This window comes from Molothrus ater, chromosome Z, assembly GCF_012460135.2.
Source record: "Molothrus ater isolate BHLD 08-10-18 breed brown headed cowbird chromosome Z, BPBGC_Mater_1.1, whole genome shotgun sequence".
NCBI classification, from domain to species: Eukaryota; Metazoa; Chordata; class Aves; order Passeriformes; family Icteridae; genus Molothrus; species Molothrus ater.
In genome coordinates, this window is record NC_050511.2 from 2,061,372 (window position 1) to 2,076,603 (window position 15,232).

Below are 15,232 nucleotides of genomic sequence, written 5' to 3' on the forward strand. Positions count from 1 at the left end.
CCCTCTGTTTGCAATTTCTGTGTGTTTGGATTAAAATTCAGGGCTGTTCAAGGATGGGAGCCTCTGAGGACCCCCTCAGAGCCCTCCAAGGCCTCTGGTAGAGACTGTGGCTCCAAGTCTCAGCAGCTGGAAGTGGGCAGAGCTAAAATCAGTGTCACTCTCCAGCTGGGGTCCTAAATGAGAGTTGTTGGATATCTACTGGAGCTCTGACTTTTTGTGTCTTGAAAACTGTTTCTGAGTAAAATAGCGTCATCTGTCCCTTTACTGACAGTCACCGCAGTTTTGAAAGGTGGCAGGAAAATAATTCACAGAGATGTTTTTTGGGAATAACTGGTTTTTGGATTCAAATATTAAAAGGAAGGAATAAATTTATGAGAGTGTAAATCCCCTCCTACATTTCAGAATATTGGGTGGCTTAGAAATCATAAGTTTATAGGTCAAATGAGACATTTCAAAGCCTCTCAACCAGAACATCTTGTTTCTTTGGAAGATTTTCTAATCAAAGCAAAGGAAAAGTGGAAGGGGAGAGGACATTTCAAGTCAAAAAGGTCCATGCTCTAATGGGCTGAGAGTCATTTGTTCTGTATGCTCATTTATACCCACTGTGAACCTTCTAGAGAAAAAATGAAGCCTCTTTGTTTCAAACAGTGTGCCATGAACCATTTTGACTTTTTTTCCAATCAGGTTACAGCACTCTGAATTTCCAAAAAGTTTTTCTGACCCTAAAGTGCATTTCTTCACAAGTAACCCACTTTTCCTTAAACAAGCAGAATGCGCCCAAAATTAAAACACCTGATGTCTCAGTGTTTATAAATATCACAATACGCGTGATATTCTGATTAAACACTTTATTTTGTGTTATGACTTCAGCCCACTGAGGTAGCTTTGAGTCCAGAGGCCCAGGACTCTTCATCCTTTATGGGTTGACCTTAACTCTTACACCTAAAAGGCAGAGCAAGAAAGGGACATGTGGCCCCAACATCCTCCCATGACTATGTTTAGTAACAGCAGTAAATTCCAAAGCCAAAGTAGCTGATGTGAGGGAGTTTTAGTAGATTTTTTTTTAACAAAACATTTGTTTCTGCTGTACCTCTCTTGGTGCTTTTATAAGATCTCACAAAGACCTCTGGGTTTTCCAAAATACTGCATCCAGGATCCTGTTCTTTGGCTTTCAGTCTGCCATCAAATCTTCTGGTTTTATTTCTGTTACATTGACAGGAAAGAAATTTTAATGCAGTGTATTTACTTTATCTGCTTGTCTTTACAAATCACTCTGCAATCCCAGGGTTTGGTATGAGACAGAGAGAGAAAGAAAGAGCAAGAAGTAGTATTTATAGTAAAACATGGGTAGTCAATAGCATGTGGGAAAACAACTGAATCTGAAAATGGTCCCAAAGGTAATTTGCAAATCTGCTGAAATCCCGAACAAGCTTTGATTTAACCGAAGCTTGAAATGGCTTTTATTTACTGTCTATTGTGGAATAAATGACATCTCATAAACAGGCTTTATCCATTACCACAGAATGGCGATCACTGTGTTAGGGACATTTTATCCTCTTGATATAAAACAAGATATGCTATAGTGTGTTATTACAAATAGAAAAATCAATGCTGAGACACACACCTCTGAAATTTCATTTTTGCAGAACCCCATTTTCAAAAAATGTATTCTCTAATAAAAACGTCTCCATAACCAGGGGGATTTACAAAACACTGAGCAACAAAGAACAATAACAAACAATGAATAAAGTGGCTCCATCCTGAGTCTTTTTGCTGTGCATTAGTCACACGCTTGCATACATTTCTGAGCGCTGAGCAAAGCTCCCACTAGGCAGGGAAGCAAACCAGCTGAATTACCTTCACTTTTAAGCGCTTTATGGAGAACACACACTGCATGCCAAGTTGTGCTGGAGAGGAAAACTTTGTGGTGAAAAGAGCCTGATGCAGGGATGGAGCCGTCCAAAGAAAGACTTCCCTTATTTTATGCAAAGTCTGGACCAAAAAGGGAGCTAAAAGCTGGGGTTTTTTGGCTGAGACTGGCATTGGCAGTTACCTTTCATTCACAACAGGTCTGATATATTTGCCCCTATTCATTGTTCATTACTTAATGCTGATTCATCAGAGTCAGTTTCTTTGATAAATTTTCACTTGAAAATGCCTGAAAACAGATTTTCTCCAGTCAGTCAGTTATGAATTTTTCAGAGTGTCCACTCCCACTGCACATAGTTGACCCCCCAAACATGATACTGTAACTGGAGTCTGACTGGATGCCTGCAAGACCAAAATTACAAGTGATTTACTAAAAGATCAAGTAGTGAATGGCAAATAAGAAACAGTGATTGCATTGATCTTTTTTTTTTTTCCTAATGCATGATTATTTGTCGCTGGAATTTATGATTCTTCTGAGATTTTGAGACTCATCAATCAACTGAGTGAAACGGGGAGAGAGACTTCCCCAATACCATAGCATATGAGCTGTAAATGATTGTGAAGTGACTTCCCTGAACACTCCTGAAAATGCAGATAAATTGCTTTTGAATTATTCAGTTGCCAGAAATCAGGACCAGATAGCCACCTTTGGTGGGTCACAGTATCCTAGGGATGTGAAGCTGGGTAAGGAAAGGGGGCCCCCTACTCCTGCAGCAGCAGCAATCCCATGGAAATTCACATTCCCCACAGAAAGGGAAGAGTCATTGACAAACTCAACTGGCATTCCCACTCTTTTAAATCAAGGAAGAGATACATCCAAAAAGGAATTTCTGATGTTTTTTATAGCCTGACCTGGGCATTGCTTCAGTATAATTTAGTTCACATAGATTGGTCTCTCATTTATTTCTAATACTCTCTGTGTAAAATTATACCATGGCATTAATGTCCATGGATGAGCACATGCAATGAGTAGCTGGGTTTTCACAGACTCTGGAAAAGCAGATGTCAAAGACCAGATATATGACTCGCTCCTCCTCAGGCAGATAAGTGAATTTATTAGGATGACTTGCAAAGTACTGTGATCCTTAATGTAAGCAATCATGATGAGGTCACATTTACATTGAAAATGATCTCATAGCCCCTAGGGCTTGCCAGCCAGCACTTGAAAATAATTCTTGCCTCTTGCTGTGAGAAATAGGATTTTTGAGGCTGGAAAAGCCCCCTAAGATCATTGGCTCCAACTGTCCCCCAGCACTGCCAAGGCCAGTAGTGACCCATGTCCCCAAGTGCCACAGCTGGGGAAGTCACAACTGGGGAAGACACAACTGGGGAAGACACAACTGGATGCTGCCTTGGGGAGCTTCATGAGCAGCTGGAGTGGTGATTCTGCTCTGAAACAGAGCCTCCACAGAGGTTTCAAGGGAAACCTCTTTCTTTAGGCTTTCATTCTGGTGCAGACAAAAATTTTCTGAGGCCCGAGGCTGGCTACAATTCCCTGTGGGAAACACCACCTCTGAGAAGTGCATTCAAGTGGAGGTTTGCCTACTGCAGACACAAATAAGAGCATGTAGGAATGCTTTCAGGATGCAATTAAGAACATTTCCTTGGACTAGAGAGATCCCTCCACTCTGTTTCTTTGTGCCCTGTGTCATGTTCTGGCTCTTCCGTGCCAAGAGTTAAAACGAGGACAACATTCTCAGTTACTTCAGTAAAACTATGGTCTAGCTCCTAAAATGATATATTTCAATTATAAAAAATGGAAGAAAAATAAAGATTTGAGATCAGCAGTGGACTCTCAAAGTGTGGGGAATTACAGCTTTCCTGCCTTGTGGAAGGAGACTTGAGGCTGAGGGTTGCAATTATGAAAATAAATATAATGAATTTGTTATAAATGCTATAAATGCAATTACTGGCCAGACCCGCACAGACAGCTACTTTGGTGCCAACTTGAAAGACTTTTTCATTGTTATCACTGTAGTGAAAAGTGTGCAGTTGTTCATGATTTGAGTTCCTCCAGTTCCAAGGACTTACTCACTGGCTGTGTTAGGGGCTGGTTAGTGACAAATGTTATTTGCACATGGACACCTCAAACTTCTGCATCTGTGCTCAGTAATTCAGGTGATATGGTGAGTGTTTCAGGTGCAGAAAAACCAAGACACCTCATGTCACTAAAGTGATGGAAAGAACATGGAAAAATCTGATTTTCTCCTTGCTATGCCATTGTTTGAACCTACATGCCCCAGCACTCACAGCCACAGACAGTCAACCTCATGAGGACTCCTGTAAAAGGAGTCCAAAAGTTTATGGAATACAGTGAGGACACAGACCAGGATTGATAAAGCTGATTTGACAGCCTGCACTATTGCCAGTCTACAAATGTTTAGCCACATCCATGGTGGTTCAGTGGAATAAACCCCTTTCATAGGCAGAATTACAGAGTCTGGTTTTCACCTTTCCTGCCATGTGGCTCAGAAGATGCTCATCCATCTGTGTATATCTCCTTTTGGAGCTCCTTTCTGGGGGAGTAACCTCAAAGCAAGGTGGTATGGAGGGGAGTGGCAGTCTGCTCTCTCAAGAACAAGAGGAAACAGTCCCAAGTTGCATGAGTAAAGGGTTAGATTGGATATTAGGAAAGATTTCCTCACTGAAAGGTGTGCCCAGGGCAGTAGTGAGTTCCACCCCTGGAAGGTTTAAAAGCCATGTGTATGTGGCACCTGGGGGACATGTGACAGTGGTGGCCTTGGCAGGGCTGGGGGAATGGCTGGACTTGATCCCAGAAGGTTTTTCCAACCTAAATGATTCTGTGATTCTATGAAAAACTCTTTGGTTTGTGGGCTGATGGAGGAAACAAAAAACTGTCTCATCCTCATCTCTGCCCTTGTTTTACCACCTTTCAGTCTGGCTCACCGTATTGCAAAGGCATTTTTCCCATTTGATGCTCATGAACAATCTGGGAAATGCTTTCACCCAGCACTGACCCCTTGCCAGGACTGACCAGACCACAGTGAGTCCAAATGAGATGCAGATCTGCAGATTGCATCTCTTGCTGGAGACCCTCATGCATATGGATCAGGCTGCCTCCTCAGGTGGGGATGAGCCCTGCTCACACAGAGTACTTAAGGAGTGAATGCCTAATGGAAAACCTTGAAAGACAGTCTACTTTTAGAAACAGTTCTGCTCCACCTCCAATATACGATATTGCTCTTCGTTTCTTCTCTATCACAGAGGACATATGCATGAAAATAGGATTGTAGTTTTTAAACATTCATCTGTTCTTGCTGCTTGTTGAATGTTTGGAGACTTAATGCCAGTGGAGTCCCAGGCCAGTTGTTATATGGGAAATGAATGGGTCAGGGGTGGGAAGAGGAGGCCTGGAGGAACGCAGTGGTTGAGTTTTTATTTTCCTGCCAGATTGTTCAAGTAATTTGTACTGAAGGAACATGTCAGAAGGAGACAAGGAAAGAGTCCAGCAAGTTTGAATCTTTCCCCTTCTAAGGCATGATAACACACTACACACAAAAAATCCCTGCTGGTCCCAAAACCTTTCTCCAGTGGTGGCCAGAACCAACCCAATACTCTCATCCTAGTATAGAGAAAGCCAATCATGTGGAGATCATATTTAGAATTTCACCCTGAAACATCAAGTTTTTGGCTTGTAAATTGGGACATGACATGAGATGGCTTTGAGCTTTATTTATGACTTGGTGTTCACCTCAGTGCCTGCGCACACTGCAGGAAAGTATTTGCGGCAAAGCATTGAGTTCCTCCTCAGAAATAGGACATGAGGCTTCAGAGTTAACATTCATTTGAGATAACTGGTATGGGGGGTTGGAGAGGTGCAGTTTCCACACTGCTTCATAGATGTAGCTTCAGTTTTTTTAGGATTTTTTCCATGGCCATGCACACATCAGATGACTCATCCAGGAGCGAAGGAATAGGGACGAAATTGTCCTCTCCACTCTCCCAGCTAGCTGTCATCCAAACTGGAGCCAGAGCTCGCACAGGCACCTCCTCCAAATGTAATAATACTCAGAACAGCATTGCTTCAGTACAAAATTATGTGTTATATTGCAGTTATGGGTAAGTTGAAGGCAAAGCAGCTTTGCATTTTTGATAGTCCATAAGGAAGGGGATGAGTAGGAACAGTGTGGATGAGTAGGAAGTGTGTCCAGTTGCACACCCAAAACTCTTCATCCTACCCAGGGCACCATCTAATGGTGCACCTGAATGGGTACAAGCACTAATTACCTGATGAAATGCACTTACAACTTCCTTCAGTGAGTATCTATGGCAAGCTTAGTGTCCAGTCAGCTTTGTCAGGAAGAGAAATGAAAGACATCTTGTTTCATCACTGATTGCCTCAGCTGTCTCACCTTTAGTGCAGTGGTGACAAGCGTCCTCCCCACTGCCTGACTGCATGTTGCACAGCTCACTTTTTTAAAGCTGTTTACCACAGAAAAATGTTTAAGTAGGATTCAGATGTCCCTCGGCAAAGAGAAAGAGGAAAGGAAAAGATGAAGGGAAAAAAAAAAAAGGCCTTTCAAGATATAAAACTGAAGTTGCTGCAGGCAAAGATGCCTTTGAGCGGTCTCAAGCTAAGACTTTCCATTTCCATGTAAAAATGTCTGTCGAAAGGGCAAGCTACATTTACAATGAGCAAAGTTTTATAGCTTACACAGGCGTGAGCACCTGCTAGGGAGATGGGAAAAGATTCAATTTACCTTTGGGTTGCAATGCTCAGATTCCCATTTAAAAGTCTAAGACCCCTGATTATTTATTGATGTCTTTCTCTTCATAGCTGTCTGCATTTTCACCGGCTTGCAAGATGCAACAGTGTGGCCTAAAGGATTTTTTGAATTAAGTTCTTTCAAGTAATTTTTCCCCTTCAGGCATTTAGCCAATGATGCTGAAGTTTGAGAGGTCTCCTCTGTATTTGGAGGGGTGCTATATTAATATATTTATTAGGCAACAGTCAAATTAACTGTGCCTGAGCTGTCCTTAAACACTAGGTTATGACTGGGTTACTGCATTTTCTGCTTTATTTTATTTACAGGAGGAAGGGAAGGCAGCATCAGTGGGAGTGATGTTCTAAAGCAACCAACATTTTACAGTGAATATGCTTCAAGTTCCCATAAGGCACAGGCAGACAAAATTTAACAGCAAAATCTCTATCCACATTCCCTTCCCCTCTCTCAGAAAGCATAAAAGTGGCAGCTTGTACATTTTCTTTAACTTACAGGAGGCAAGGAGACTTTTACTGAAGACATCTAGAAAGACGTTACAAGGCACCTCTGGCAATGAAATGAGTATTTTCTTATTTCAGCAAGAAGAATAGAAACTCTGGTTCTTCTTTTTTCACGATAATAAGAGTCATAGTGAAAGAAAAAACCTGAACAGGTATTGCAATTAATTTTGATGCTTGTAGCACCCTGGAAAATCAAACCACGTGTGCTGGGTAAAGCAGAGAAGCAAACACTAACTCAAGGGGTAGTTTATTTGCTTATTTTAGCTTTCTGAGGAAGAAGAAAAAGCAGTAGTAAAGGAAATCGTATACTGGCATACAGGTCAAAGAGCAAGCATGTCTGCTCCACCTTCCAGTACCTACTGTCAGTTAACAAAGGTGATATTAACAACCTTAAACAGGGTTTGACTGGAGAATTATACAGGTAGACTGGACCCAACTCACCAAGTTAACCCAGGGGGAGAATCATTATGGGATTGCATGCACCAAAGTAGGGATTTTATTAAGGAAGGGGCTAGAGGAGACAGTGGCATGGCCATGTCCAGCCATAAAACATGATCATCCTCCAAGGGCAGAGGAAGAAGCCCTGGTGGCTGCCAGGAGCTGCTGAGGACCCGCACTCAGCTGGAGATGGATCCTCATCCCTTTACCACTGCCCTTCCCTGGTGTGCTGGGGACACACTGGGACCCTCCAGAGATCAAGGCCTTCAGTGACCCTCAGGCAAGGGAAGAAATCCTCAGCCACAAAGCTTCAAAGCTGAGTGCTGCAGAGCATCTGCACGTGCTGAGCTCTGGGTGTGCCCAGCCCTCAGCAGCCAGTGCAGGACCAGGCCCATCTCAAAATGAGGAATGGGCTGGCACTGTCAGCATTAATCACTGGGGCTCAAAGGGCTTTTTTTCCTGGAACTCACCTCACCTAAATTTCTCTGCCCTGGGCTGCCTCAAATGTCCTTCTAGTCAGTGGAAAGGAGACCTCAGGGCATGACTCTGACCTGTCTGGGACACCCTGAGTGAGTGAATCACGGCCGTACCATTCCTGGCCTTCCCTGGACTAAAGATAATCTGTGGATAACAGCTCGGGTGCCTCGTGCTCCTGAAGTCACAGCAGGACAGCAGTGAACCTCAGCAGAGAGTGGCTGGAGAGGTCTGTGAGCCAGTCCCTTGCTAAGGCAAAACCTCTCCAGCTCTGCTCCACGTAATCTTTTTTTTGGTGACAGCAAGCAGACCACAGGCGTTTTGATCAATATGTAATGGAGATGTGCCTGGGTTTTCCATATGCAAAGACACCTCTGGAGTCACAAGGCTTCAGATGAGTTCTCTGGGTTGGGGGGGGGGGGGTCTTGCTCAGCTGTGAGCATCCAGCATGTCTGGGGCTTCCTGAGTCACAGAATCCCAGAAGGGGATGAGTTGGCAGGGACCTGAAGTTCATCTCATCCAACCTCTGCCACAGGCAGGGAGACCTTCCACTGAACCAGGCTGCTCAGAGCCCCATCCAGCCTGGCCTTGGACATGGACACTCCTGACAGTGATTGAATATTGCTGCCAAAGCTGACAAATAACACTCCAGGACAGGATATTTACGATACAGATTGTGAAATTAAGTAACTGTCCAATCCATTTATCAGCATGCTCACAATTTACAAAATAAGTGAAGAAATAATAGTTATTGCAGTGAAATTGATTATCACCATGCACACCATTATGGTAAGTCACAAACCAGGAAAGGTGGCCGATTATTGTTGCAATTTGTTACTTGGTGAAAACGGGAATTTCTGGGAGGGGATTGGTGTCTTACAGAGGGCTCATGGGACTCTGTGGATGGCACAAATGTAGGACAGGAAATTCACCCTGGTGATCTTCTGGTCTGCTCTCTGGACCACAGAGATCCAGACATGGAATTCTGGGCACATCCAAGCCCAAGGACTTTGGAGCAGCTGTCCCAGTGGCGCCAGGAGAGGCAGGTGTGCCACATGCTTGAATCCGTGTTTGCAGGAGGGATTTTCAAAGGAGGTTTCTATGGACGTGACGGATCCCAGACCCCTCCAATGCCATTGGCTCCTTTCTTCCCTGGGTGGGAGTTAATAGGTATCTGCATTAATGTAATGAGCTTTTTATTGGGTTTCATTTCACTTCTCTTTAACCACCACGAGAGCAAAACCCAGAAGAACTGTTCAGAGAAGAGTGACTACATTTAGAAAAGTGAAATAAATACCATTACATGGGGTGCACTAAACCCAGGTAATTAGTAAAATGATGTCATGGACACTCTGTTATTAATAGTGCACACCCAACTTAGGTTGTTCTCCTACAGATCATTTCAAAGACGTGTTCACAATTTCAACTGAGCCCAGACATCCTTCTATTCCTTCTAAGACATTTATATTGCAGATATGTCTGTATCTAAACACACATTTCACTTGAAAATAGGTCCCAGAGCTGACTGTAAAGACCTCATCTTTATATATACATAAAAACCACATTAATGCATCTCAGTTATGAGAAGTTCATATCATAGAAGTGGGCTCTGAAAAAAAATGAAGCCCCCATCTGATTTGAAGAATGCAGATATGTCAGGGGTTTATGGAAGACATCCCCCAGTGCATTTCTGAAGCACAGACTTTACTATTGACTGCATGAAATAGTTTGTGGTCGGGGATATTTTTGGCAGGTATTTTTCCTGGATGAGTTCTTACTCCTTTTTAAAATCCAGCTGTGCCAAGCAGGAGAAATGAGGAAAATCTGGTGTTACAGAGTGTGTGATTCGGCTGGATTTTGGCTGCATTGTTTTCTCTGAATGAAAGCACCAGGTCTATTCACCAGATTAAAAACCCTTAAACGGTTCCATTTTCCTGCCCTCGTGATCATTGCTATTGATTACTGTGTGTTCTTGAATCTATTTTGTACAGCCCTTGTTTAATATTTAAGAGACATAAGGAGCAGCATGTTGTAATATTTAAGAGGTTAACTTATTGCAGAGAGATAAAGAAAAGGCATGGCTCCAAATGAGGTGGAAATTTGGTCCATTTTATTGATGTGGTGCAATATACATTTAGGGACATACACTGCACTGTAATATAGATCTTTAAAAAAAAAAAAAAAGATAAAATATTGGTTATATCAGAGGCCTTTTATCTTCAGCAGAGGCAGTGCCCAGGTGCTCAGCACCTGCCTGAGAGTGTAGTGGCAATCACACCATGTATGTCAGCCGGTGTGTTCCTCTGTGAGTGTTACAGACACATCATGCTGCACTACAGGTACCACATTTTTCATGGTTACGCGTCTGACTCAGGGCCTGGGGTGAAAGATTAGCAGAAAGCTGGTTTGACAACAAATAACGTGTCCTGCTTTGGAACTGGCTGTGCAACAGTTTGCTTTGCACCATCCTAACCTGCATCTGCAGGTCAGAAAACCACATCTGCCAACAGTTACCTTTATTTCACATGGCTACAAAAGATTTGAGTACTTTTAGAAGAGATGCCAGAGTAGAAAGAATGATTTTGATGCTCAAAACAGCAGAATTTTTTCCATGTTAATTCAGGGTCCATAAATGTGGTTCTTTGCAAGGCTTGGGCATAGAAACATAGAATCACAGAATGGTTTGAGTTGGAAGGGACCTTGTCTTATTCCTCCCCACTGCTATGGACAGCATTCCTATTATTCCAACACCATGAGTTTTCTTTTATTTAGGCATTGCTAAAGCAGCAGGCCTGAAACCTGCCCAAATGCTCAGCAGAAGAAGAGTGAAGTCCAGGTTTTTTAGGGATTGGAACTTCTGACTTGAGGAGAAGCAATTATGATTTCCAAGAGGAAATTAAAAAAATCCTACCCAGGGAAAAAAAGGAAGAAATAATACAGAATAATAATACAGAATAATCTACAAAGTCTATAGATGCTCCTAGGTCCATAAGTTGTCACAGAATGATTTTTAGGTTCAAGGGCCAGAATAATTTAGCCCCATAAAATCATAGAATTTTTTGGGTTGGAAAGGACACCTTCCACTATCTCAGGCTGCTCCAAGCCCCATCCAGCCTGGCCTGGGACACTGCCAGGGATCCAGGGGCAGCCACAGCTGCTCTGGGCACCCTGGGCCAGGGCCTGCCCACCCTCCCAGCCAGCAATTCCTAATTGCCAAGAGCCCAAAATCTGTGCCTGCCCTCTGGCAGTGGGAGCCATTGCCTGGGTGCTGTCCCTGCAGGCCTTGTCCCCAGTCCCTGGGCAGCTCTGCTGGAGCCCCTGGAGGCCCTGGCAGGGGCTCTGAGGTGTCCCTGGAGCCTTCTCTTGTGCAGCTCAACAGCCCCAGCTGTGCCAGGCTGGCTCCAGAGCAGAGGGGCTCCAGCCCTGGCAGCAGCTCCGTGGCCTCCTCTGCACTGGCTGCAGCAGCTCCAGCTCCTTGTGCTGCTGGAGCCAGGGCTGGGGCAGCTCTGCAGGTGGGCTCTCACCTGAGCCCAGGGGCACAGGGGCAGGATCCCCCCTGCCCTGCTGCCCACGCTGGGGCTCAGCCCAGGGCAGGGGGGCTCAGGGAGCCAGAGACATGCTGAGCTTTTCCACCAGATTCCTCAAGGCATGGGAGAAGCAAATTTGATATATCAGCTGGTGTCTACATGCCTGCAGCATCTGTTTGTGTACAGAAACGTTCAGTACACTGGCAAATGGTAGTTGACTTTTTCAGCATATTTTAGATGCAGTGGGGTTTAGCTGTCCCTCTGTGGGCTGTTCATGCCCTCCATCACTGGAGTGGGGGAGCTGGCTGATACATTTATTCACGCTACTCCTTGGGAATTTAGGGAAAGCGATGACTGTCGTTTGACAGAAAAAGAGCCAAGTAGCTTGAGGACAGATTTTAAATGGTATTTAAGAGACTTGCTTAGTTTTCCATTGAACTCAGAGGTAATTAGGCACCTCAGATTTAAGAAATCTGGTCCTTGGTGGCTTGAGTGAGGTCTGCTTTAATACTGGGAACTAAACTTCTATTTCCCAAGGATAAAGCAGGTGCTTCAACCATGGGATGGGCTGTTCCATTCCTTGACTATGCTGTGCAGGTATATATATGACAGATTTTAATGAGATTTTTGTCCCTTTTTGGGACTGGAGTATGTTAAACATCAGTAGAAATGAGCAGGTGTCCTGCTCCAGTGCCTGGTACTGGGTACCAACTTTCACAACAGATAGAGTAACTCTTTTTACCTCATATATTTTCTTGCAAAACATTGTAAGACTCACAGGTTACTGTGGAGTGATGTCAGGTAATTAGTACGTGATTAAGGGTAATGAATGCCTAACTGTAGTCAAGTTTATAACATGAAATTGTCTTGCTTAGGTTGAGAATTGTAAAATTATCAGGAATAGAAATAAAAAAAGGTGTGTAATTTTCTGGAGGCTGCAGTGAACCAAACATCTGCACAACAGCTCTTGTAGGGAAGGTCCTGTGGGTTGATGTAACGTTGTACACCATGGGGTGCATCAAATTCTGGGGAAAATGGCAGAGAAGAATAAATCTGTGTAGAGATTTTTCCCCTAGGGGTCTGATCTGAGGGGTGAAGTTTGCAGCTGTGGTGTCAGCCAGCAGTGCCTGGTGCCTGCAGTGGGTGTTGGTTGGGGCTGGTGGTTGCAACTGAAGAAGGAGGCGGCCCTGGAGAGACCTTGTCACAACCCAGGTCTCCATCCATCCTTACACACAGCTCCCAGGGATGTTGCACAGTCCCAGGCAAGGAGTGGCAGGTGGGAAATCACTCTAACTTTTCTTTTCAAGCCCCCAAACCACCATCTCCTCTGTCAAATCACCACAGTCCGCTCGGTGAGCGGTGCGGTGGGTGCAGTCGGACTCCGTGTCATCCAGGGACAGCTGGTGTCCCACAGGAGCAGAAGAGAGTTGCAGTTAAGCTAGAGCAGTGCCTGGTGAGTTATAACCACTCCTTGTGGCTGCAAGATCACTTGTGAGACAAAAAGTCCATCTGATGAAATGCTGTAGTGCCACACCTTCCTTCCACAGGTAACACCAGCCAGGACCACGACAGCTGTTGTGGGGATGTGCTGATGAACCTGAGGTGTGTGTGGGGTTCTACAAATGCTCTCCTCTGCTGGACTCAACCCACACAACCCAGGCCAGCACAGATTTCCAGCCATTTCTCTTCAGTCAAGCCCCAGTATGGATTGTGTCATTCCCACTCCTAAGCAAGGGTAGGGGTAGGTTTGGTGCCTCGAGTTGCTTCCTCCTGCTTCCACAGATGAAAAAAAACAAACCTCTGGAGCACTTTAATGAAACAGTTTGTCCTTATTAAGTTGAAAATAGAAATGCACCTTTCCCCCATTGGAGATGTAACCGGAATGGCACAAGGCTGTGGAGTTTTATTATCTTGGTCTCAGCTTAAAATACTAAGAGGCGCTTCTTTAAGAAAGTTTAAGAGAAGTTCTATAAACCATGTCTATATATAATCCCTTTTGTAAGCATCTAGGAAACTGCAGGACGGAAAGGTTGCCTGCCAGACCTCAGAAAGCAAATACTAATTCAGCAGTCTAGTCACTCTGTCAAACATTTAGTGTATCAGGGTTGATTGTTCCCTGGTAGGTATAGCTCTGGTATATCCGCCAGGCCTTTTGTCATGTTAACTGCAACCGATCAATGGATTGAGGTCAGGACTTCTGATGTAGGTGCAAGCTTAGAGGGAAAAAAGTCTCAAAGATTCATTTTTTCTCGTCTGGTAGCACTCCGGTCACTTATTTTTTCTCAGTTAGCCTCTGCTGCTCTAAAGTGGATATTGATCAGTGCTTTAATGCAAACCTGTCAAATTAATTTTGCAGAGCTGGGATATGACTGGCCTAAAATTGCTTCTGCATCTGTTCTCTGCAGCAAGCCTATGAATTTTAATCATGACCAGAATGGGCTGTTGGCTTTTTTTGTTAGAAACTTGAATAGGAAAGGTTTAAACTGTAAATGCCATGAAATGATGCTGTTTTGTTCTTTTCAGAAACTCATGTGGCTGAGGTCAAAGAAATTATTATGTCTGTGCATTCTTGTCAGATGCTTGGGGAGCTGTGCAGGGTTTTCTTCTTTTGCAAAGCAAAGCAAAGGTATGTAGTGAGCTTGTTAAACATTCCCAGGCCAATGAGGGAACAGCAGGCTTGGTGTCTCCTGCAATGCCAGATACATTAGTATTAATCTACAATTTCCTCTCCAGCCCCCACTCTATGATCTGATTATTCCTGATAACTTTATCTCGCAGGATGGAGAAGGAGATAAACGGGGAGAACAGCATCTATTTCTTTAGTACAAATTAAAAAAAAATAAATTCAGAGCATCCCACACACTAGCATAAGGTGAGTGTGGATGTCCCTGGAGTAGCAATCTTATGGACTGGGGGAAATGGAGATGGTTACAGAAGTTTTTCTTCATCATGCAGAACAGGAGATTCTTCTTCTCTTCATCAATCAAGACAGAGTGTACAGGGCTCTGTTGTGATGTCAACACCATGCAAAGTAAATAATGAATTTTAAGCTTTGCTCTGCACAGGCGAGACTTGTTCATAGGAAAAAAAAAAAAAAGACATGTCAAGTTTAATCTGCTCTAGAAAACCTGCAATCAGGCAGGACTCATCCTTCACAGCCCAAACAGTGACATTGACCATAACAGTTTGATTTTGTGCTGGCTCTTTCTCCAGGTGATTTGAAAGCATTCAGAGTATTAATTATTAAGTGCTGCTTGATCTCTGAGAGGTGGTGGAGAATTTGAAACTGATTTTGGCACTGAAAAATCTGACACTTGAGGTGGGAGTTGGAGCAAGTCCACTTCCTGTGGTGCTGGAGCAGCCTGGGAGCGCTCCCAAGGGCAGGTCCTGGGTCTGAGCTGGAGGAATAGCATCAGCTGGCTCATGTCTGAGACCTTACACCTCTCCAGCTATTTCAGAAGACAATTTATAACTACTGCCAGCAGTGTCAGCCAACAATAAGATCTATGCTTTTCCCTGGTGAAATAACTGGCAAAACCTGTATTAGCTACAGCGGTGCAGAACTAGAGTGAAAGGGTTGGTCTGGGAAACTCCTGGCTTGATCTCCTGCTACGTCCAG